The 24,186-nt window shown below is 33.6% G+C and overlaps 1 protein-coding gene across 2 annotated transcripts in view; it reads left to right on the top strand.

The window, feature by feature from the left end:
* Positions 1–8,695: 8,695 nt before the first annotated feature.
* LOC129227727 (uncharacterized) overlaps positions 8,696–24,186 on the top strand; it is a 35,093-nt gene continuing 19,602 nt past the window's right edge. Inside the window, exons 1-2 of one of the 2 annotated variants that reach the window (XM_054862331.1) lie at positions 8,696–8,974; positions 10,548–10,629. The gene's annotated coding sequence lies outside the window, so the exon portion shown is untranslated. The remainder of the gene's footprint in view (positions 8,975–10,547; positions 10,630–24,186) is intronic. The other variant, XM_054862330.1, reaches the window with a different exon arrangement.

Here is a 24,186-nt window from a genome sequence, read left to right as displayed (position 1 = left end):
GTTACTTGCTCAAAGTTGGGTAATTCTTCTTGCTGCTGGGAGGGGGATTAAGAACATTATTTAGGAGTAAGTTTTGAGTTAAGTTTATGGAATAGAAAAGTTTGAATTATTTCACTTTTAAATTTTTAGACTACGTTTCGAAACGAGGAAATACATTTGTGTGCTTTTAAGCTGTGGATAAGGGGAACAAAATATGCAACAAGCTTCTGTAAAATATAAACAAAAGATTTGTCAATTATACAGCTGTAAGTACAAACAAGATTTTTTTTTTTTTTTTAATTTCCTCGCCTGCAAATAATTTCAAAAAAAAAAAACTAACACGGATAGTGACCAAAATGCGCACGCCTACTTCTTTCTCTATAACGCAGTTTAGTTGACGGTTTTTAAATAGATCGTTCCATAAATTTGCTTCCACCTACTTCCATTTTCAATGTTTTACGAACCTAAAGTAATAACTGTAATACAGTCAGTGGACCCATTCCTATCTCTCACGACGAAAGTGTTTATATAAATTAAAATTTCGATGTTCTCTCTGAAATACTCTGTCTAGAGAAACAAACTTAAATACGTGCGCTCTCTACCTGCATCAGTGTGAGATATCATGAACAACATTTACGGTAAGTATTAGGTTTGGAAAATTTGAAATAGCCGGTGAAAAAGAAAAATTCGCTAAATCGCGAAATTCGTTAAATAGAGGTTCGTTAAATCGGGTTCCGACTGTACATTGAAACGGAATAGGCACACGAAAAATCTCTTTAGTAAACTGATTTACTTTTTTTTTCTTTTCGGAAAAATATTGAAATTTTAAATTGCACGGTAAGGAATAGGTAAGGGTGGTTTTTTCTCCCAAATAACAGTTATTAAACTTGCTGAAACAAATAAAGTTTCACGTCTATAATTAACAGATCATAAATAATTACCCAATTAAAGTATTCAAATAGCGGGGAAAATGTTTTTTTAATTTGAATTCGAATGTACCTTTTATCGCATTTGAAAACAACAACTTGCTTTTAGTGAAGAGAAATCGGTTTTTTATTCTGTTCTTCAAACAGTCGCCCTCTTCCTAATTTCCCTCTCTTAGAGACGTGTTTATTTTTTATTTTATTTATTTTTTTTAGTTAAATTATTTTTATGGTTTTAATTAGAGAACGAGAATGATTATGTTAAAGAAAAATTATCTTTTTCCAAGCAGGACTTTTTTTGGGAAAGTTTGAAGTCAGGTTTTCAAGGCGGGATATTTTTCAATACTTTGCAAAAAAAAAAAATAAATGATTATATTCATAGAAAATAATTTGAAAGAAATAATAATAATAATCCGCAATGGAATGGACGTTCGAATATTTTAATGTGAACTTGATTAAGTTTTAGTTCATTCAGTTCATTAGTCAGCGTAAAAGAAATCTCTTTTAAAGGGTGATAGCCCAGCTGTATTTTGTTGCTAACTTTGGCCTAATCAGGTGCTCATCAACAAGGGGGGGGGGAGGGGGGATCCTGGCACAGACTGCGCCATTGAAAAATTTTGGGGGGTTGTTTTGAGGGGAATTTTTCCTTTGGGGGGCCCTTGCTCTTAGGGGGGAGAGAGCACCCCTGGGATGCCTCGCTTTTATTCCTTTCAAGCCGCACGATTTCATATACCACACTAGTATAACCGAGCTTTCGTTTCAACTAATATATTAGTGCTCGATTTACTAGTATTATTCCACTGTAAAACATTTGGTGTAATCTTACTCCATAAAGTCGGTGGTAGCCTAATTTCTGCGTATGAATTTTCTGGCGCACTTTCAAGGGAAATTCGGTTGGTTGAATGTAAATGATTAGAACAAATTGTTGTAGACAAATTAGAATTTTTTCCCCAAAACTTTTTGTAGTTCACTTTTAATTAACTGATATTTTTCAGCACCGTTTTCATTTTGAAAATGTGATTGTCAGCAAACTAGTTTAATAACTTATATTCTATTGTATTTAGTAATTTTTCACCTGGCATTAGTTCATATGAATGCTAATTGTAAAAAGTAAATGAATAGGATGAAAATAATTCTTTTAATACTCTTTTTATGAATTCAGTTCTGAAATATTTTTTAGCGAAGGTGAATGAATACTTTCATCAGTTGAGGTCACTTTAACTTTTTTATCCGGAGGAATAATTTTACATCCTCCAAAACAATTCCCGAGATCGTTCAATATTTGTTATTTATTTCGTCCAATTTTTAACTACTCTTTTCATGAATCGTAGACCTTACATAATCTAAGTCTATTCCATGCAAATGCGCATTCTTTTTATTCAGACTAACCGAAATAAAAAAAACGTTAAACAATGCTACTTCTTTACTCTTGTCTCATTGAGAATTTTTATTATTACTATCAAATATAATCAATTAGAATTTTATCATATTTATGTATTGAAGAATTAAAAAAAAAAATTATTCAGCCATTTTTCTATGTGTAACCAAAAATAATACATTCATATCTTTCCTTTATAAGATTGCGCTATCTGAAGTAAATAATCATGTATGTAAATGAAAAAGTCTACTTTTTTTTTTTTTTTTTGCACCGTAAACAATATCTATTTAATTATTTAAATATTTATATTATTGATAATTATAAAGAACAAATGAATACAAAAAAAGAATGAAAAAAAAAAAGAGAACCTTACGTCAAGATGGCTTTCCAAACTTTTATTTTTATATATATTATTCTTTAATACTCACACAGTTGTTCACTAGATGGCAGCACAAACAAGAAGAAAATTAGGTCAAAAAAGCGGAGAGATATTGCACTATCTCTCCTGACATTGTTTGGCCCTTGACCAAACGTTTAAAATGTGTCGTTTAAAAAAACGAAACCATAAAGATCCGCACTGAAAGAAAAATACATTACGTGGCGCCATCTCTGAAGAAGTCATATATTTAGTAACATTAACGGAACTTTCAAATTAATTAAATCACAAACTTCCACTCTGGAAAGAAACTACATAACGTATCGCCATCTCTGAAGAAGTCGTATACTTAATTACAAATTTTGCGAATCAGAAAAATATTGAACTCTTCAATGTTTATAGAATGCCAAATCAATCCTTCCACAATATCTGCAGCAATCACGTTTGTTTATATTTTGTTCGCCTTATATTTAGTATCATATTATAAGTTTAAACATAATCTTCCTATAATTACATTTGAAATGGATCAATTACTTTTTAAACCAGTGCGCCTTTAGAATTGAGTTAACATGTGATGAAAATTATTTCTTCTGTTTTAGCTCTTTACTCCATAGAAGAGAAAATATTTCTTTATCCTAAGGTCCTAGAATCCAGTGTAGTCAGTGAATACTTTTTAAATACCGATTTTTAAAAATTTAAATGAGATTCTTTTTTTCATTTGCATCAAGATTCTTTTTATTTTAATAATTAAAATTTTTGCAACAAAAATAAATAAAAAATGGTCAGATAGGTAAATGGAAAACATGAGAGCATTGGAAAAAAATTTATCTCCCATTAGCTATCCTTTAAGCGTGAGGCCTTAGGAAGATCATGCATTTTCATAAAATGAGGGGGGGAGGCAAATCATATTGAAAAAAACTGTTCTGCCACACATATGGTGATGTTTAAATCGAAATCGTTGAAAGGGAACGTTATCAGAGAGGGATAGAGAAAACATTATCAGTGTTTAACCAAAATGAAAAAACGTTTAATAATGCTCCCTATTCTTGTCTCTTTGAATAATTTCATTATTACAAACAAATGTAAGCAATTTGAACTTTTCATGTTTATTTAAAACTGAATTTGAATATTTATTTCTTCATCCATTTATACCAAGTGCAACCAAAAATAATACATTCTTCTTCTATTTCCTTTATAAGATTGAGCTGTCTAATGTAAATAATCATGTATGTAAATGAAAAGCTCTTTTTTTTCCATTGTAAACGATAAATTTGACTTCTTTTTTTTAAATTTGTACATAATTGCAAATTATCTTTACAAATAATAAAGCTGAAAGCCTCCTCTGTCCGGATCTCTGTGATGCGCATAGCGCCTAAACCGTTCGGCCGATTTTCATGAAATTCGGCACAGAATTAATTTGTAGCATGGGAGTGGGCACCTCGAAGCGATTTTTCAAAAATTCTATTTTTTTTCCATTTCAATTTTAAGAATATCTTCCCGAGCAAAAATTATAAGATCGACGAGTAAATTAGCAAATTAATCTAACGTGGAACCGTAACATGGGCAAGCCAATTGGCGAGAAATGCACCATACATTATTTGTAAATATACAGGCGAACCAAAAGACCTTTTAATTTTCTACTACGCGCAAAGCAGTGCGGGTGCCACAAGTCATACATAAAGTGAAAACATTTAAATGTAATTCATCTTTCACAGGGTTGATTACAACTCGCAGAAGCGATTATAAAAATCATCGCCCCCCCCCCCCCTTTTTTTAGAGCGACTAACGCCGAAGTTGAATCAGCGATGCTTAAACTTTAGTACATTTAGATATTACTTTAGCACTACAGTAAGTAACTTGGATCAGCGGCAGTTTCGTTTCTACTACGGGCAAAGTCGTGCTAGTAAAAAATAAACGAATACAAAAAAAAAGAGAGAGAGAGAGAACCTTCATTAGGGAGTGCAACCTTATTCATTCTAAATGTCCGGAGTGATGTTTTAAGCGGGGTTCCTCAGGGATCAGTTTTAGGGTCTCTTCGTCTGTTATTATTTTTATGAATGACATTAAGATATTTCTGGAAACATAAATTGTTTAACTGATGATGTAAAAATTATGGAGATTGTAGGGAATGAAGATCAAGTAAAACAATTTCAAAAGGATTTAGATCATATTACTAAGTGGATGGCAATTAATGTAGGGAAATGTCAAGTGCTACACTTAGGTCATGGAAAAGCGTACAAGTTATTATTTATAGGGTTCGGTCATTAGTCAGGCAGAAAACGTTATTGATCTGGGTATCTTAATAAATCAGGATTTCAAGTTTAATCAACAGTGAAGCATTGCAAGATTGCAAGTAACAAAGCCAACAAAATGCTTGGGTTTATCAGTAGCTCTATTTCAAACAATTCAAAGAAGGTTCTTCTGCCTTTACATAGGAGTTTAGTAAGTCCTCATTTGGAGTATGCTGTTCAGTTTTGGTCTCCTTATCTCAGTAAATATATTTCTTCATTGGAAAGGGTTCAAAGAAGAATTACTAGACTAGTAAGAGGTCTTTCAGATTTAGACTATGATAACAGACTTAATAAGCTTAATATGTATAACATGGAGCAAAGGAGAGCCAGAGGGGACATGATTCAGTAGTTTAAATTCATCAAAATGAAAGATGGTTAAAGGATTAAATTTTCTCACGGAACGTAAGACAAGGGGACATTGTTTTAAGCTATTTAAATCTCAGGCTAACCTGGAAATAAGGAAAAATTACTTATTTAGTAGGGTCGTGTTCACTTGGAACAGCTTACCGGAAGAGGCGGTAATGAGCAAGGGGGTGGATAGCTTTAAGAGGGCCATTGATCTTCATTGGGGACTTATAAACTGGCTAGGACCAGCCTAGCTGGGCCCAGAGCTTGTTGCTGTTCGTCACATTTGTATTTGTATTTATATTTATTTTTGACTAATACTCGTTCTGCTATCCACTAGATGGAAGCATGAACGGCAAGAAAATCAAGCAGAAAAAGCACTAGCCAAGATATTGCACTATTTAACCTAACGTCGTTTCGGTCCCTAACCGGACGTTCTAGATCAATTCCCTCCTCAAATCCTCCGTTTTAGTACTAATGCCAAGCCCATAATCCCAATATGGTATTTCATTAATATATATTCAATTCACAAGTTAAAAATGCTTCTCAAATAATCTTGAAAAATTCTCTAGTGATAGCAGTATCAGTCCCAATATTGGCAGACCTTTTAGCAATGGGCCGTGTGACAATGTGTTTAATTTTGCAGGTGTTGCATGCAATTTCATAACTGTCTTCTTCACATGAAAAAACATTTTAAACTAACTAATAAGCTGTACCTTAAAGCTGAAAACTGTTACACGAAGATTCGAGTAAATAAATGATACTATTAATTTCTTTTATTGAAGTAAAAAATTTTTATTTTTGCAAGTTCCTGAGGTAGATGATGGGGCACTTGTGAACAGTACCCCTATGCTTTCCTTAATGTGAATGTCAGTGTAGGGTGTTAAAAGTATTAGGTAATATTTCTAAGGGTATCGTTCACAAAAATGTGCAAACATTTTCAATTGTTGTTTCGCAATGGTCATTCCATGAATGTATTGTTGATTCATTTTTAAACTATGACTATTTATCTTTTTTAAATATTGTATTCACTTGCTTTTTGTTAACAAATAGTTGGTGAATAATTTAGTATCAAAGAATAGTTACAGGAAAAAACACACACACACAACGTATTTAACTACAATTAAAAACTTACATTTAAATAGTTATAAATACATTTTCGTACCCTAAAGGAAGCATTAAAAGCAACATATAATGAAAAAAATCTTTACATTATAATATGTTCTTTGCAGATCTTTTTTTTCCCCCTGTCTTGTCAGAAAATGCTTCAAAACTTCAAAATTCAACAGTAAGCAGGATTATATATATGTTTCAGAGAAAAAAAATCTTACTGGCACATTACTGTACAATTTAAACTGGCACAGAATAGGTTACAAACCATTCGGTGTACAGGGTGTCCTGAAATAACCTGACAGATTTCAAAAATTTATAACAGTAAAACGGTTAATGATAAAAGACAAATTCTTGCAGAAAATCAGAAAATGATTTTTTTTCCTTCAGTCAAAAGAAGTACTTTTTGTCACTGAAATTGATAGAATAAGCAAAAAAAAAAAAAAAAAAAAAACATGAACCCAGAAAATACTTTCATTTTCCCAACAGTTATTCTTTAATTAATTTTTTAAAATGTCGATCTTTCAAACAAGGCGTGATCTTGATGACGTCACAAATGATGCTCCTTGGCACGTCTTCCTACTGCGTTTACACGTTATGATAATCAAGAAGCGAATTAAAATTGCTCTCTACGCTTGCTATCAACCATATCGTTGCCAACACACGTAAGTAAAGATGTGAATTACATATTTTTCTCTGTGAATGGCAACACGGAATGGCATTTCATCATTTGTGATGTCATCGGCAGAAGCTTAAACAATGAAAGCGCACCGATTTATGTAATTCTTTAAAACTATTAAACTTAAACAAATTATTTAAAAAATGGTCAGATCCTACGTATCTAAACGTGGTTTTTCAGAAAAAAATACTTTTAAATTTTTGAAAAATACCCCATTCATGTGACGGGCCGCAAATTTTTTCCCTACGAGTTCCAATTTTTAATTCAAAAATTTTTCAACAGAAGCCGTTTTAAATAGTAAGCTCGTAAATCAAAGAAGAATTTCACCATTTTTTTTCTCTGATTGCCACATGTATAGTACAGCTCTGGTTAGTTGAGCTGTGACCTTGACTATGTTTACCTGTTTTAGGGGAGTTTAGTGATAAATAGACGTGCTATTGGCTCGGATTTTAGTTGGAATATTTTTGAAAAACTACTAAAAAAGTTTCTCAACTCAACTTAGCGCCAATTACCAATCCCCATTTACCGAAACAGAGGTAAACATTGTCAGAGCGGAGCTCAACTTCTCAGAGCCTCACAATAATTGTAACCGACTACAGACGAAAGACGTTTTGAAAATCTTGTGAAGTAATTTTGTTCATTAAGTACTCTGTTTAAAAATGTATGATGAAATTTTCTATCTTTCTTTGATTTAAAGGGTATCTATCTGTAGCGCCATCTATTTGAAATTTTTTTAACGAAAACTTTCAACCAAGAAAAAAAAAATATGCAGTCCACCACATGAATTTTCTGTTGGAATTATTTTTTTTTATCATTTACCGGTTTCCTGTTATGAATTTTTGAAAACAGTCATTCTATTCAGGACGTATCTGTTTCATTTTACAAAGTTTTTTTTTTCTTTGAAGTATGATGATTGTCCTGTTTTTATATCCTGTTTATATGTGCCCTAGGCTTATGTGAACAATTGAGCTCTTTTATTTTCTTTAATGTACCTAAATTGAAAAAATATTTTACTTTTTTTTTTAATCTCAAAAAGTTCTATGACACAAAGAAAAATGTATTTAATTTTGGAGACATTTCTACTGGGAGAAATCAATAATGTTTTTCGAAAAATAAAGAAATAGAAAAAAAAATGTTCACATGTAGCCTCATTTCCCCTACTTCTAATTAAGTCAAATTTTAAAATAGTAGTTCTATAACTCCTGAATTAATCCTCATATTTTCCAAAAACCGTGGAAAAACTTTAATTTTTTGAGTTTTGCGAGAAGCAAAATTAAAAAAAAAAAAACTGAACTCTATACCTAATTCTTTTATTCACCGCACGAAATATTGTGCTGATGACAGTGCAATGACACAACGTGTTAATGAATCACGTTTCGTGCACCTGGGTTGTGACAAATAAAGAAAATTCTGTTTTTGATCCCAAACTCGCGCAGGATCCATTGTTTCAACTTCACAACAACACAACAACAGAAGCAGTTTGCAACAAACAGCTTGGGAAAAAAAATCTTTCGTGGCAATAAAAATTAACTACACGAGGAAACGAAAAAACCCAGCAATTCCATGCTGCAGACGATTATTTCCATTCCATTCCCTCCTGGAATTGAGACCGCATCAACAGGACCTTCACACGTGATCTTGAGGTTTGACGGACAAAAAGGAAACTAGTGAAACATTATAGAATTTCTATTAACTTTGGAATATAGAACAGTTGTTGTTGAAGCTGAGGAAACCGGTTTTTCTTTATGAGGACACTGCCTCATCGATGCCTTTTGGAGAAACAAACACGCTGTGAAGTAGTGCAATGAGGTTCTGTTTTGCTTTTTGTCCGAAGATGAAGTCCCGGTCATCGTGAAAAATCTTGGCGCAGTCTTGGGATCTAAGTCAAACTCTGTAAGTATAAAATTGAAATACAGTGGAATTCCACGAAAAGCACACATTTTTGTCCGGAACAGGACAAATGTATGTGTCGTTTCAAAACGTGTAATATGACAAATTTTTTTGCCTAAAAAATGACACGTGTATGTGTGGTTTCTTAGGCAAAAAATCTATGTTTGTTCTATTTTTAAAATATTATTTCTGGTATAAATTATAGAGCTGTCATGAGACAAAATATCTAATTTCCTGTGGAATGGCCCACTACTTTTATCTTTTCGAAATTATCGCTAGAAAGTAATTAGTAGGAAAGAAAAGGATATATGTAATATATTTTCAAAATTGAAATACAGTTGAATTCTACGAAAAGCAGACATTTTGTCCGGAACGTGACAAATACATATTTCGTTTCAAAACGTGTAATATGCAAAAATTTTTTGCCTAAAAAATGACACGTGTATGTATGGTTTCTTTGGCAAAAAATCTATGTTTGTTATATTTTTAAAATATTATTTTTGGTATAAATTATAAAGCTGTCACGAGACGAAATACCTAATTTCCAGTGGAATGGCCCACTACTTGTAACTTTTCGAAATTATCACTAGAAAGAAATTAGTAGGAAAGAAAATGATATATGTAATATATTTTCAACAACAGAATCGAAGGATATATTGCTGGAATCAAGATCTCTGAAGTTGATGTCCGAAATTATATGCCACGCATGACAGATAAACTTTATTGTAAAAAAACAATTAAAAAAATTATAAAAAGAAATTGCTTAGCAAATAGCACGAGTCAAGCAATTTCAAGTAGGTCAACAAATTTTTAAATGCCAGTCCTTACTAATTTGTGTGTAGATGAAATTATAAGGAAATTTTAGTCCAAACTGCCCCACATGGGACTGCGGACTTACCCTGCACTGAAATTCCGCCACAACAAACTTCAAGGGACCAACAAATTACGTTCGTTGTAGTTGTAACAAAATTTATTCGAAATGGAATTCAATGAATGTAACGGATATCAAATCGGTAATGAAATTTTATCTCGTTGAAACGTATTTTCATGGTATTGGTATTCGTTGAAACGGGATTTCACTCTATTGATTTTCAATTGAATTCTTATGTAATGTAGTTTGTTTAATACGATAAAAGCGTTTCAATACCTTATGAAGGGGCCACCAAAAATCGTGTTATAAATTAATTGCCGCGTCTAAAAATGTTTGGTCTGAAAAACAAATAAAAAATTGCAGTATCGCCTCAAGGAACAAAAAACAGATAATGTGTTTAATTAATTTTAATCACTGAGCAATTAATTAAATCATGAAGTAGTCAATGGGATGATTGTTATTGCTGAGTTCTAACCATTTGTTTAATATTAGGTGCAATGGAAGCCAACTCGCATTAACTGTACTTACAGTTTTAAATTTTTGTGATGCCTTAACTTTTTTAATTGTTATTTACATAAATATTTTCTGTTTTTACTAATTACTAAAGATTACCAATTAGGTAGTTGGACTTGATGCACAAGATTTCGTGAATAATTTTGTTTTTTAACTGAACAATGAGCCAATAATTGTATACTTATTTTACAGCTTGGAAAATCCCACTTACTTTGGGGGTTATCACTCCTCAAGTTCAGAGCGCTGTGTCGAATATTAAATCCACATGAATTAGGTAAAAACATCAAATTAATACTTTTTTAAAATAGTATAAAGGGTTTTTATTATTATTATTATTTTATTTTTTATTTTTTTTAGCGCAAAGCTGTTGACAATTTCAAGCTAACTTAAAAAGATAATTCACTAAGCTCAGCATAACATTGCCCATCTCTAAGGGTAATAGAAGCTTCAAAATGAAGCTGTGGAAATTTTTAGTATAGTCTTGGAATCTAAAATATTATTAGCATAAGCAAATTTTTTTAACCGAGAATCTTCAAAAATACATTTTGTCTCTTATGAGCTCCGTTAAAACTATTTTAAACTGAACAGTAAATAATTTTATAATGTTTTGAAATATTTATAGAATGACAAAAATTCTGGTTGTCCTAATATTTATTAAATTAAATTCAGTCCAGCATTACATGTTTTTTAATTAGCCACCAGTTTATATTTATAATCTACTGCTTATTTATTAAGCAAAACGATTTTTCGGGTATTTGCATTAAAGGCATTGATGACTGTTCATGCAAATCCCTATAGATAGTAAATAAAAGAGACTAGGTCCTTTGTTTAAAATGATATTTTTTAACACAAATAGTTATTTTAAGAAAATTGAATTATACAGTAAAACCTGTGAAGTTGACCACCTGTCTATGTTGACCGCTTTTGTCAGGAACGGAACTAGTCCTATCTTGTATAATGAAAGAAAACCTCTTTAACTTGACCACCTTTTTATCTTGACCACCTGTCTATCTTGACCACTAATGTACCCCAAATTTGGTTTGAAGTATTGTAAAAAACCCTTTGTAAGTTGACCACTTGGTTTATTTTTTAAAACTTAATTCAGCAAATTATTTTATCTTATTATTTTTTTATAGCTTTCCAAAAAAATTTTTGATGCCAGACCAGCATTTTACCAACTAAATAAAACAGCAGCATAACAAAACCTCCTTGTAAGTTTAACTACATTGGAAAATTACTAAGAACCCTTTTATTCTCCAAACTTGTTTTTCTTTTGTTGTTCTATTTGAGATTACCTTTTGTACTCTCTGTTCAATGAAAACATGTGTCAGTAGAAAAGTACAAAGTATTTTTTCCAGTTGCAATATTTTGTGGCAACACTAGAATTGTGCTGGAGTAAAAGTTACTTGCATTGCAGTATTTCTGGTGCAAGGGATTAAGAAATAGGATATTTTCATTTTCAACTGCCTTTTAGAACTATGAGAGTCCAGCTTGTTGCTCTTTGTATTATAGTTTTACATAAAATGGCTTCAAAAAGAAAGTTAGCTGAACTTGAGATTGATAAAAAGTATGAAGTATTAAAATTAATTGAAAAAAGAAAAATCCAGAGAAAATTAGCTGAGACATATGGAATTTCCAAAACTAGTATCTAATAAGTGCGCCAAACTTCAGTAAGGAGTTATTTTGTTGAAAAGTAGATCATCATGGTTATAAATGTATTAAATATATATGAGAAAAAAAATAAGCGAAAAATTTGTTATTTTTGATTCGCTATGAATTTTGAATAACTATTAATATCAAATAATTTTTTATAAACAATGAATCAATTGACTGAAATTTTAAATTTACATGACACATTATACGTCATTCTGAGAAAATAACCTCTAAAAATATTTGAAAAACATTTTAAATTATTGTTTCAAAGAAATGTTAAACAATGAAAGTGAGTTGAACGGAAAGAGTAAGTGTCAAATAGTCAAAAAATGAATACATGGTGCAAGAAATAACAAAAAAAAAAAAAAAAAAAATCATTACCCCCTTTATAAGTTGACCACCAATGTACTGTACCGCAAGTGGTCAACTTACACAGGTTTCGCTGTATAAGAAAACTATTTTTAAAAAAATTCAAAAACCGGAGGGGGGGGCGGGAGTGCACCTATAATCCGGCCCCTCACTTATTCACTGCACGAACCGCCACTGTGTAGCTTCAATGCTGCATTAGTTACTATTTTAAAATGCGACATGAATTTGTTTTCCAAATATAAACTTTTCAGCAACATCTAATGTTACTATATACATATGTAAGTTTTCACTGAAATTACCTGAGTTATCCCAGAAATCTGTCTGGCTTTGATTGCGAAGGTTTCTGAATTTTCCAGAAAGATTTCAGGTCTCTTTAGGAAGTCTACTAACTTTTAGTAAGAAACTTTCATGGTTTTCACCAGATATGTTATTGGCAGAAGTTAGGCACATTGGGTGCCCATTAGGGTGGTTCAAAAATGCATGTAAAAAAAGTTTCTGCTAGATAACGGGACACCCCTCAGTATTTTTAGACTTATGGATAGTAATATACTGGAAGAATTTTTGCTTCCTATTTCAACTGAAAGAGGGTGCTCAACCCCTTCCCCCAAACTTCATAAGTTTGGGGAAGGGGGTAAAAAAAATACTTTGAACGGAAAAATCAATGCTACACATTATAATATACGCTAGTAATATGCATTACATTGTAATGAAATAATTATTTACCAAAAAACAGTTGAGGAAACTAAATGTTTCTAAATTAGGGGCATTTTCTATGCTACGGCTAATGTTAAATTAAGGGGTCATTGAGCACCCTCTTAAAATTTGAGGAAGAAGCTAAAGTGAGCAAAGATATTTAGCGTAGTAATGATACCATCGTGTTGTGAACCATTTTTTTTTCTCTTTATTCCAGAACATTACCAACAAGATACGAACCAGTCGACCTTCAACCTGCCAGTGGTTTTTTTTTTTTTTTTGAAAGATTAAAAGCATGGGGAACTTTCTGACATTGATTGATTAACTGATTTAGAGAATAACACTTATTCTGAGCGTTATTTTCTGGTATTCAAATAGGGTTTCCAATCCTGCGCCGAATTCAATCCCGTGGGATTTCGAGATTGCAAGGAGCCAATTACGCGGGATTGACTTTACTTTTGCAAAAATTTAATTTTAATGTCAAATAGTATAAGCTGTGCTGTTTAGGAAGGACTTGTTGCTTGAATTAATAGTTTTTCCGAATTCCGTAAATCAATTGTCGAGTTGAGCATTTCAAAGTCAGATCCCAATTAGCAATTTCATTTGGTACGCAAACGTGTGACCGAAAACAGTCCAACGCGTGGAAACAGACTATTGCTCGTATGGAATGAGAAAGGATTTTTGCCCCCCCCCCCCAAAAAAAATGCGCTTGATGAAAACACGCGTATCTAGTGCAGTTGGTTTTACTGAGATTAAATAACTCTGGACATTTAGCAAAAGATTCCCATTAACTTCATCACCTAAAGTAGATTTTTCTTTTCTTATGCTTGGTTTTTGCTAAAAAAAACAGCAAATTTTGGACTAAACCGATGTCTATTGGACTTTTTTTTTTTTTTTTTTGCTATATCCAATTTCACTTGCACTGAGAAAACCCTTGAGCCTTCATTAACGTTTGTCATTGTATCAGTGCATTTGATTCATTACAGCAAGAGGTGAGTGCTCAGTCTCAGTAAAAGTTTTTGGATAACTTCTCTAATTGTACCTCACAATTTAAAAAGACATTCAAAAACTTGAGCAGCTTAATTTACTGCATAGTCAAGCGACTCATCCTGTGTTTCACCTAAGTTTCTGACGCCTCTTTTAGAGTCATGCTGAATATATAAATTAGAACCCATTGAAAAGGACAGGCTGACTTATCCGACATTTTATTTCCAAGACAGAATTAGATCCAAACTCGTTTCCAGTATTTAAAAATACGTTATAATATTTTTTGGTTGCTATGTCGTAAAAAAATTGAAAAAAGTTGAGTAAAATGTCATTTAAGGTGAATCTAGAAAGATAATTTAGTTCACAAATTCAACAAAAATGTATCGGGTAATGTTTCCTATAATAAACCTCATTTTCAAACTTATTCGTTTTAATTTGTATTAATTAACTCGTCTTCATCTACAGAATAAAATAATCAAACATCAATCAGGCAACGCATCTAAAGCTTGACCACCAGTTTTCTGCAATGAGACTTTTGTACAAATGCTATTTTTTCGACCCAAAAGTTTCGAAACCAAAATGTCAGAAAAGTCAGCTCCCCTTATATAGGAAGCTCAATATAAATAATGTCAGGTTTCTCATTGCTTTCTTCTTTGAAGAAAAATATTGCGCACTTTATGTAAGTTAACACTATAAAGAACACTGTGTAATTCAGAAACGTTACTGGAAAATAACGAGCAGCTGATGTGCCCAATTTCTTCCAGTAACATATCTTGCAAAAACCAGGAACGTTTTCCACTAAACATCAGTAACCTTCCTGAAATTATCCTGGAAGCCTTTTGAAATATTTAGAAATCTTCCTGCTTAAAGCCAGTCGTGTCTCTGGATTTTCAGAGTAAGCTTAGGTAGGTATAACTAGAGCCTTAGGTATAACATAACAGCTCGGCACTTTCCTACGTTTTCAACTCCAAAAGCAGTATTCTTAACATGACCAAACCTAAGACAGAATTGCAAGCAAGTATCAAAAATTTTACTCGCCTGCAGTTATTGCTAAGCCACGTAGTCCATGATTTGATTTGCACCCTTTGGACGCCTTATCTCTCTGGACCGGCCGCGCTCGAACTTAAGCTGATACACATTATGAATACGCTTAGTTAATCTTTAAACTGGGAGCTAAAAATATTTTTCACAGCAGTGAGAAGTTTGCATTCGGGCGAGTTGTGTCAACTCAGGAAACTTTTTGACAATGGTACTTAATTTTTCCAGGAAGTGGGGTAAAAAACCACTGAAATCCCAGAACGTTGCACGGAAATATTCAGTAACGTTTCAGAATTTTTTTAGTGAATGGTTATGAGTTCATTTCTTAAGCTTACAGAAGTGTTTCAACTCTGCATCCAGGCTACTGCAGCAGGTTTTACAATCAGTAATACACTTCCCTATTTTTTTAAAGCGTAATTTTCTGAACTTTAATGATGGTTTTCAAAACTGTTTTTAAAATTTATAAGCATTTTCGCAATCTCTGAGCGTATGGAAATTGAAACCTCGAATGGGAATACCAATTTATTCTTTTTTTGTTGTGTTTTTAGATGGTAAATCCACAGTTCATCATATGAAAGAGTTTTTTTTTTGCTCTTTCAGATAGACAGCCAGGTAGTTCAAACTTTGGACGATGCTTGTGAAAATAGTCGTTTTATGAGCGGCAAAAGTTTTAAAACGTTTAATGGAAAAAAATATCGAGATTGGTAATCCGCGGGATTTTACTAACAATCCCGCTAAAGATCATGCGGGATTCAGGATCGGGATTTCGGGATTGGAAACCCTATATCCAAAGCTTGTGGTAGTAACATGCCAACACATACATTGGCATCGCTAAAGAGTGGCAAAACGTAAGGAGCCACACATTCTTGCTGGTGATATGTAGCGTTTAAATTTTTATGCTGACATATATGTTTTGTCAACGTACTTACTATTTTCAGGTGGTTAATTTGTGAAGAAAATTGCAGAGGATTCTCATTTTGATCTCATAGATGAAGATTTGCTTGTTCTAAGCAAGTTTTCGTTTATGCATCCTATGTTATGCACAAATTAATTTGAATTGGATTAGATACATTCTGCCCTCCCCCCCCCCCCCCCCCCCCTTTTTTTTAAATTTGTTCTTATTTTATTATAAAAAGTATCAGTTGCTCATGTGAAAAAAAAATCAAAATTAGATGAAACAAATTTTTTTTCATGATGTTCGTGCTATGAACCAACAACTGTCAACTATGAAAGTCATTCAACGATTAAAGAAAAAAAAAAGAGCCATGTAATTTCTCAGAACGCTTTTGAAATAAAGACCGAACATTATAAAGCATTCCTACAATAAAGTATGATTTTACATAACGCATGGAGTTTTTGCTTTAAAAAAAAGTTCTCTTCTTTACTAATAATAAAGCTGGAAGTCTCTTTGTCTGGATCTCTCTATATCAGAATCTCTGTGACGCGCATAGCGCCTAGACCGTTCGGCCAATTTTCGTGAGATTTGGCACAAAATTAGTTTGTAGCATGGGAGTGTGCACCACGAAGCGATTTTTCGAAAATTCGATTTCGTTCCTTTTCTATTTCAATTTTAAGAACAGTTTTCCCCAGCAAAATTATCATAAGATGAACGAGTAAACTATAATGTGACTAGATTTTTCAAGCTAAAAATCAGCACACATAGTACAGTAAAAATAGGGGTCGGACCCAAACATCCAAAAAAAAAAAAGCTAAACCTGGTGCAAATTGTTTATTACCCTCCCAATAAGAACAGGTAAAAAGTCCCACCCCATTGTGCGTCGGGTTTCGGAATAGGGGGCATCTAAAAATTGCTGTTTTGGGTATTTTTCCAGAGGTTTTAGAGAAAATTTAAAGTGAGAATTTTACGTTATACTAAATTTAAAAGCATAAAATTAAAGGTGTTTGCCCCCCCCCCCCGAGAGGGATGACATAACCCACCAATGCTACAGAGCCCCCTATCCCCGTAAAACGAAGCAGTACCCCCGAACCCCCCTCCATACATTTCATATGGAAATATTATTTTACGCAAAGTTAAAGTTATAAATCAAACGTGTCCATCCTCCAAGTGCGATGGTGCACTTCTTCCCAAAGCTACAGCACCCCCCCCCCCCTCCGCCAAATAAAATAATACTTCAATCCCCCCCCCCCCCCTTCCATTTCAAGTAGAAGTATTATTTCATGCAAATCTAAAATGCATTAAATCAGGACTGTCCACCCCATAAGTACAGTAGCTCACCTCCCAAAACGAACTTGTATACTAAAAGACCCCCCCCCCCTCTGATGGCGCACATTTCATTAAATAGTCAAAAAAATTACACTGAACTTTTTTTTGGCTTTTAAATGATTTCTCCTAAGATTGTAACAAAAAATCTTCGTTATCAAGATCTTTTTTGGAATCTAGAAAGTGGAAAAATTAAAAATTTGGAGATAACCAGTACAAATGGTAGGTGAACCTCTCCTCTCTATTCGGGCAAGAGATGGTACTAGTAGATTTGGTAGTTGAGGCTATACAGCATGATTTCGAAAAAAAATCAATGAAAACCTACCTAGGAGCGTTTTAAAACGCGTTTTACTCAAAACTTGAAAATGTCCACTTACACCTCTTTGCTTCTCACTGACTCAGATATGACACCAGCTGTTTGTTCTGTGATGGTGGATGAATCTTTTGCTTCAAATAATAGCATTTTAACGATACAGGATATTTTTCCCTTCTGAAACCAGTCATCGAATATTGATGGAGGATCAGCGCATAACTCATACTAGAAGTTTTTAGCAATTTGTTATTACATCTTTACTGTTGATATCATTCGGTGTAAAAGATGGTTTGGGCTTACACATCTTTACAGATAGTAACTACTCCCGTAACAGAAGCTAAAGACATAACTGTTTACCTCCTTTACAAAGAAATGCCTCCAAATTGTTTGCATTCCATATCCTTTAATGTTATTACCCCAACGTTAAAGGCCTCGTCACAACTCACCTTATCATCAGCTACCGACCAGTATCAACGAGCAATACCAGTACCAACTTGAGTCAATACACATAGAGAGGGAAGAAACTTCTGGCGGCTTTAGAAACGGATTGTGATCTCCAAACTGGGAGTCAAAAAGGTGTAAATATTTAGCATTCTACTGTTGTATTGCTCATTGCTCTCATCAAGACTTGTTCTATCGTTGAATCACTACAGGTTCCGGACCACCTGAATTTGTCACTTCGTTAGATCGTTGGATAACTGATGTTTTAGCTGATGTTTGATGTGATCAAATTTTTTTTATCGCATAATGTACTCTAAAGTTTCAGATAGTGTTGCAAGTACATGCGCGCATATTTAGCATAATTCACATAACCTGCTGCGTAAAAGAGAGGCAGCTAGATGTTTGCAAATGAGAACCCCCACCGACTTAGAGGGTGCAGAATGGCAGCATTGCCCGTCTCACTATTGGCAATTTCGGTTTGTCCCCCCTTACGATGATGACAAAACATTGTAGAAAAATTGAAGCTAATTATTCAAGAAGTAGAGAAACTTTACTCAAATTTGGACTTTTTTATGCAGCACAGGAATTTGGTGTTCCAGCGCTCCAAACAGTTTTAACTCCAGTCACAAATAATTTGGTTACTGAGCTCGCTTAGATCCTTTAAAATTATCCTTCTGACATTACTATATCATTGTGCGGCATTTTGTACTTCGGAAAAGTTGAAATCAGGGAAATTGTTTCGTAAACTTAACTGCAATCGTTGATTTTAGAATGCAAATTCAGGGTCCCCCCCCAAAAAAAAAGCGATCTCGCACCCCTTAAATGTGACGTAGTACCCATCCAGAATAAAAGCCCTCAAAAAAGAAAGAAATACCCCTTGAAAAAACTGCCTTAAAAATTCCAATGACGCAAATCTGCTGGATGCCCCCTCCCCATTCCTCCCCCCCCCACACCTGTGCACTCCTGTTAATTAGAATTTTTTTCTGTGAGAGTTTATTATTTTACTATTATAGAGTGGTTTCTGCGAGGTTTGAGAATTTTTTTTTAAGTAATAGAAATTATTTTTATTAAAATAGAGGTTTATTTCGTCCCCCCCCCCCCAAACCCAACGCGCAAAGTGCTGGGACTTTTTACTCCTTCTTGCTGGAAGGGTAAGAAATAGTTTGAAACAGGTTTCACTTTTTTTTTTTTTTTTTTTTTTTGAATGTTTGGGTTTGGCCATTTTTTGGCCTAATTTTACTGTACTAACATGACGGGGGGGGGGGGGGATAGAGTAATTTTTTTTTCCATAGCCTTAATATTTTACGTAATAGAAAAATGCCAAGAAATAACTTAAATGTACCAATAAAGAACTCAAGTTGAAAATAATTTAATAGTATTAATGTAAAGAATATTGCATCACACAACAAATTTATTAATCAAAATTATTATTTTCAGTTGTACTTGCTGTTAGAAGCAATTTTAAGAAGCAAATTCTTGTTGCCTTTCAGAAAATCAAGGAATTCCTTGATTTACTAGCAAAAAATCGAAAAAAAAGCGTTAAAAAAAATCTAGATTGTATGTTATATTTCTTGTGTGAAGGAATTTAAACAAAAAAAAAACGGGACTTTTTCGACAAAGCGGGACACTTTGGCGGGACGTTTCCGCAGCGGGACAGTAAAACAAAAAGCGGGACGTCTGGTCACATTAGTAAACTACCAAGTTATCATAACAAGGAACCGTTACATGGACAAGCCAATTGGCGAGAAATTTATCCTACATTATTTGAAAATATACAGACGAATCAAAAGACCTTCTAATTTTCTACTACGGGCAAAGCCGTGCGGGTGCCACTAGTTTGAAATAATACAAAAGACCGATTATTCTAAAGCCTTCCTGCAACAAATTATATTTTTACGTAATTAATTATTCCGTATTACTACCATACTGTTTTAGAAATTATTGACAAAAGTATTACATTTGATGCATTTGGAAGTAATGCGTAGACTAAGAAAATTCCGAAACGTCGCCAATTATTTCCGGACAATGTTCCCGGATTTCGTAGCTTCTCACTTGTTTCCTATGAAAATCAAATATATTTACGAAAACACTTCCTCAATTGCCACAAATTTCACAAATGAAGATTTCGCAGTATTAGGAAAAATATGTTTAGCTACCAGTGTCAAAATATACTCAGAGTTCTAAAAAAGGGTATCGTCTTACATGATGAACTTATTTTGAAAGTGATAAAAAAAAGTAAAAAGAAAGGAAAAAACATGTTTCAGGCGTCTTAAGACTCTAACTACATGTCGCCAAGTCAAACTGACAAGCGAGATCTACTTCTGCTGCAAACAACACAGGTCTGATGGTAATTGAAACAATTACAGAAAAACTGAGCTTCCTACAATTTGAGCATGAACTTACGGATTTGGATAGCATTGTCCATGAAAGCAGTGCCAGCTACGTTTTCAACTTTTCCCAGTTGATTTTATCTCATATATTTAATCTTACCCTCTTTAATAAGATCAACTACCCGCTTTGGGTCTCCCCCACGGGGAAAGCGAGTTTTCGCGAAGGTTAAGTTTTTTAATGACTTTGTATTAAATACAAGTATTTGCCTGACTTTGTTCTTTAAAATATAAACTGGAAAGCCGCCCGTCAAGGTATGACCGGGCAAAATTGCTACTACATTTGTACGAAGCCATTGCCTGCTTTGAGATTTTTTGTTAGTTGAAATTGTAACCCTAACTCCAGTAGCTAGCGTTCATTGTTGACTTTTTTTCATTTCTTCATTCTCTTGAAATGACAGTCTTACCAGTAAAACCGTTAAGTTGCCGGATCGAGTTCAGCTTTGTCACAATCAGTGGCGTAGCTACACTTTCTGCCGCCCGGGGCGATTCCTCAATTTGCCGCCCTTTTGATGGGAAGTAGTTAATACATTAAAAAGTCAAAAGTATTTAATAAGATTTTTAAAAAGAAAAAAAGAAACGTATCTTTTTTCTTTCGTATTTTTCCTGCAGAAGAAAAAAAAAAGGAATTCAGATCCCCAACGAAATCTTCCAAACGTTAAGTGAAATTTGGAATTTTAAGCAATTTTAAGTAACGCTTATAGAAAAGGGGCTTGGAGCTCAATAAAGATTTTTTTTTTTAAATAAAAATCAGTTTTATGCTTTCTTTGGTGACGTTAGGGGGTCGGGACTTCTCAAGCAAATTTTCCGAAATTGAGATGTTAAAAAAAGCAATTTTAGGCTGTTTATAAATTCTTGAAGATACTGAGGAAGGTTCGGGGGCGCTGTACAGAAAGCTTTTTAACTAAACTGAAAAACGCGTAACTGTAGGCTGTATCTAGTGGTGTAACAGCCTCCCCAAACTCCAACAAAGATTGGACTTTTCCCCCGAAATATTTTGAACTTGAAATCACTTTTAGTCTATCTTTGATGGCGTTAAAGAGAATAGGGAACGTTCGGAAGCTCTCGGGAATTCTCCGATGCGGAAGCTTCAAAAACGCAAAGGCTATCTTTGTCGACATAAGTTCTCAAATGTTGGGAAGTCAAATGGTTTTCCCGTCTCCCCTTGAAACGTTTTGAAAATGACGTCCTAAAAACGAGATTTTAGCCGTTGTTTGGCGAACAACGTTATAAGAGAGAGTTCGGAGGGGGGTTTCTCACCCAAAATCTTTTTCGAAACTTGCTCATTTTTAACTCTTTATCAGTGAGAAAAAAAAGCTTTGTGGTCTTCCCTCAGAAATTTCTATAAAACGAAGTTTGAAGCCAACTGTGGTGACGTTAGGTGACTTCGTGCGCATTTCGGGTCCCTACCTTAGAATTTTTCTGAAATTTAACTTTCAAAACCCCTACTTTAAGCTATTTTTGGAGACAATGGATGAGCTGGGGATTTTAAAGTTCGAAGTTGATGTCCTAAATACACATTTCAGATTATCTTTACTCACGTTACAGAAGCTTCAGAGCTTGACCGCCCTCAGGAATTTGCTGGTATTGAAGTTTTAAAAACTCAATAATAGGCTAAAAGATGAGATGGGAAGGGATGAGGTGGGCATTATCCGTTGGAAATGTTTCGAGGCTCAAGGCCTAAAACTGCACTTTTTGGCTGCTTGGTGACGTTAAGAGATAGGAAGGTTCGGTTGCTCTTCCCGAAAAATTTGACATTTTTTGAGGGTTTAAGAAAACAATTTTAAGCTGTTTTTGGTGGGTCAAAACTCTCCGGCCTTAAAACACATTTTAAAGCTTTTTTTGGCAACGTTAGACAGCGAAAATGGGGAGGATTGAAAATGGAGCCCCACAAAACGCTGTTTTAGGCTATGTTTGGCCAAGTTATCGGAGAATGGGATGGTTAGTGGCTCTCTTCTGGAAAGTTTTCAAAATTCAAGTCCTGAAAATACATTTTAAGCTTTGTGACAGTATAAGAAAGATCTTAAACGTCGGGGAAATTTTCCAAATTTTAAGTTTTAGAAACGCTAATTCAGTTTCAATTTGGTTTTTTCAGGGGGAGTTATAATTCTCTTTTGGATCCGTGCTTCAGCAAATCACTTAATATTGACAAACTCAGAAGTTACCACCCAGGGTACGAGCAAGACTCATCCCCTCCTCCTTCCCTAGATCCGGTACTGTTATATTGCCAAATTTGGATGATTCTATTTTTCACTGATTGAGGACGATAAGATAAAGAGACCCTTTACATTCGATTCATCATACTGTGATTCATGAGAAGAAAAAGTTGAGCATCAAAAATCATTGCTTTCGATGTAAATGTGAAAGCCTTTGCCTAGATTACTGATTAAAAACCTTTTCTTAAAATGAATGACCAAATGAGTTTCTCACTGAAACTCATTTAACTCATTTGTTTAAAGGATTTTGCTGATATAAAACAGTAATACAAGCAATTATTATTCGAGTTGCGAATAAGTGTTTTTTTAAATGAACATAAAATTCATTCTGTCTTAATGAAAATTTTGTAATCAATGACCAATCAAAGCAATTGTTGAAACATATAATGCTTTCTTCAAAATAAGCGAGAAATCGCCCACCATTTGAGACCTCTCTCCTTTTATTCTTGTTGTCACTTTCCTTTTTTTTTTTAAATAAAGTGGTTTCTCCCGGGAACTTTCTTAGAATAAAGTGATAGCTTCATCATATAACGAAACGTTATGAAGTGTATTGTTTCTTTCGCAATAGTGAACTCTAACAGTAAAAGGAAAAAATCATGGTCCCTTGACTTTACACTACCACCTCCCTCAGTCTGTAGCTTCAGATGAAGGAAGAGAAAAAACAAATAATAGTGCGGAGATGTCCACAAGAAAAGCACATGTTTTGTATAAGAGTAATTTAATTATCATAGCTGTACCAAAACCTTACAATTTAAAGATTTTTTTTTTTTTTTTTGCCTCCAGTTATAGATCATAGGCATGATTTTCTTATTGAAAAAAGCGTTAAATTTTTTCGCATCATAAGTGTGAAATTGCCGCCCCCCAAAAAGTGCCGCCCGGGGCGGACCGCCCCCTCCGCCCCTCCCTAGCTACGCCACTGGTCACAATAAAACTTTTCCCTGCATGCTAAACATTACCAAAACATATTATTAAACTATCATGCCGTGGAGCAAGTTTCATTGTTGAAGCAGCGGGTTATTCGATGATCGGCAATTATTTATATGATGATAATGATTACTAAAGAAATTCATGAATGCTAGAAAACGTGCCTTATGCAAACAGAAAACTTTTTTTTTTACTATCAAAATTAACGCATCCACTTTGGGCTTACTTCCTCTACGTACATTTTTGAACCATTCTGTACATCTCGATATTCATTTTCATCAAAAAATAAAGTAGTATAATTATTTCTTCTTTGCGTTGAAACAAAAGTTTTAATTGTTGAAAAAATCAATGAATCCATTACTTAACAAATTTATCGATGACCTTTTAATAATTTTTTGAAGCAAAAAACTAAGTAAATGTTTCTAGCAGTAACATGTCTAAGGTTTTTTTTTTTTGTAATAAAGAAAATTTTTGAATGTTATTCTTTTTTAGATCAATTTGAAAGTTCTCCCGTAAATGCTAAAATCTCAACAAATTCTTAGTTTCTTGAAAATCACTCAAAAACTTATCGAATCATTTATGTCACTAG

Source organism: Uloborus diversus, chromosome 8 (genome assembly GCF_026930045.1).
Source record: "Uloborus diversus isolate 005 chromosome 8, Udiv.v.3.1, whole genome shotgun sequence".
Classification (NCBI taxonomy): Eukaryota; Metazoa; Arthropoda; class Arachnida; order Araneae; family Uloboridae; genus Uloborus; species Uloborus diversus.
Note: the sequence above shows the minus strand (reverse complement) of the source record. Positions and strands in the feature narration are given on the sequence as shown.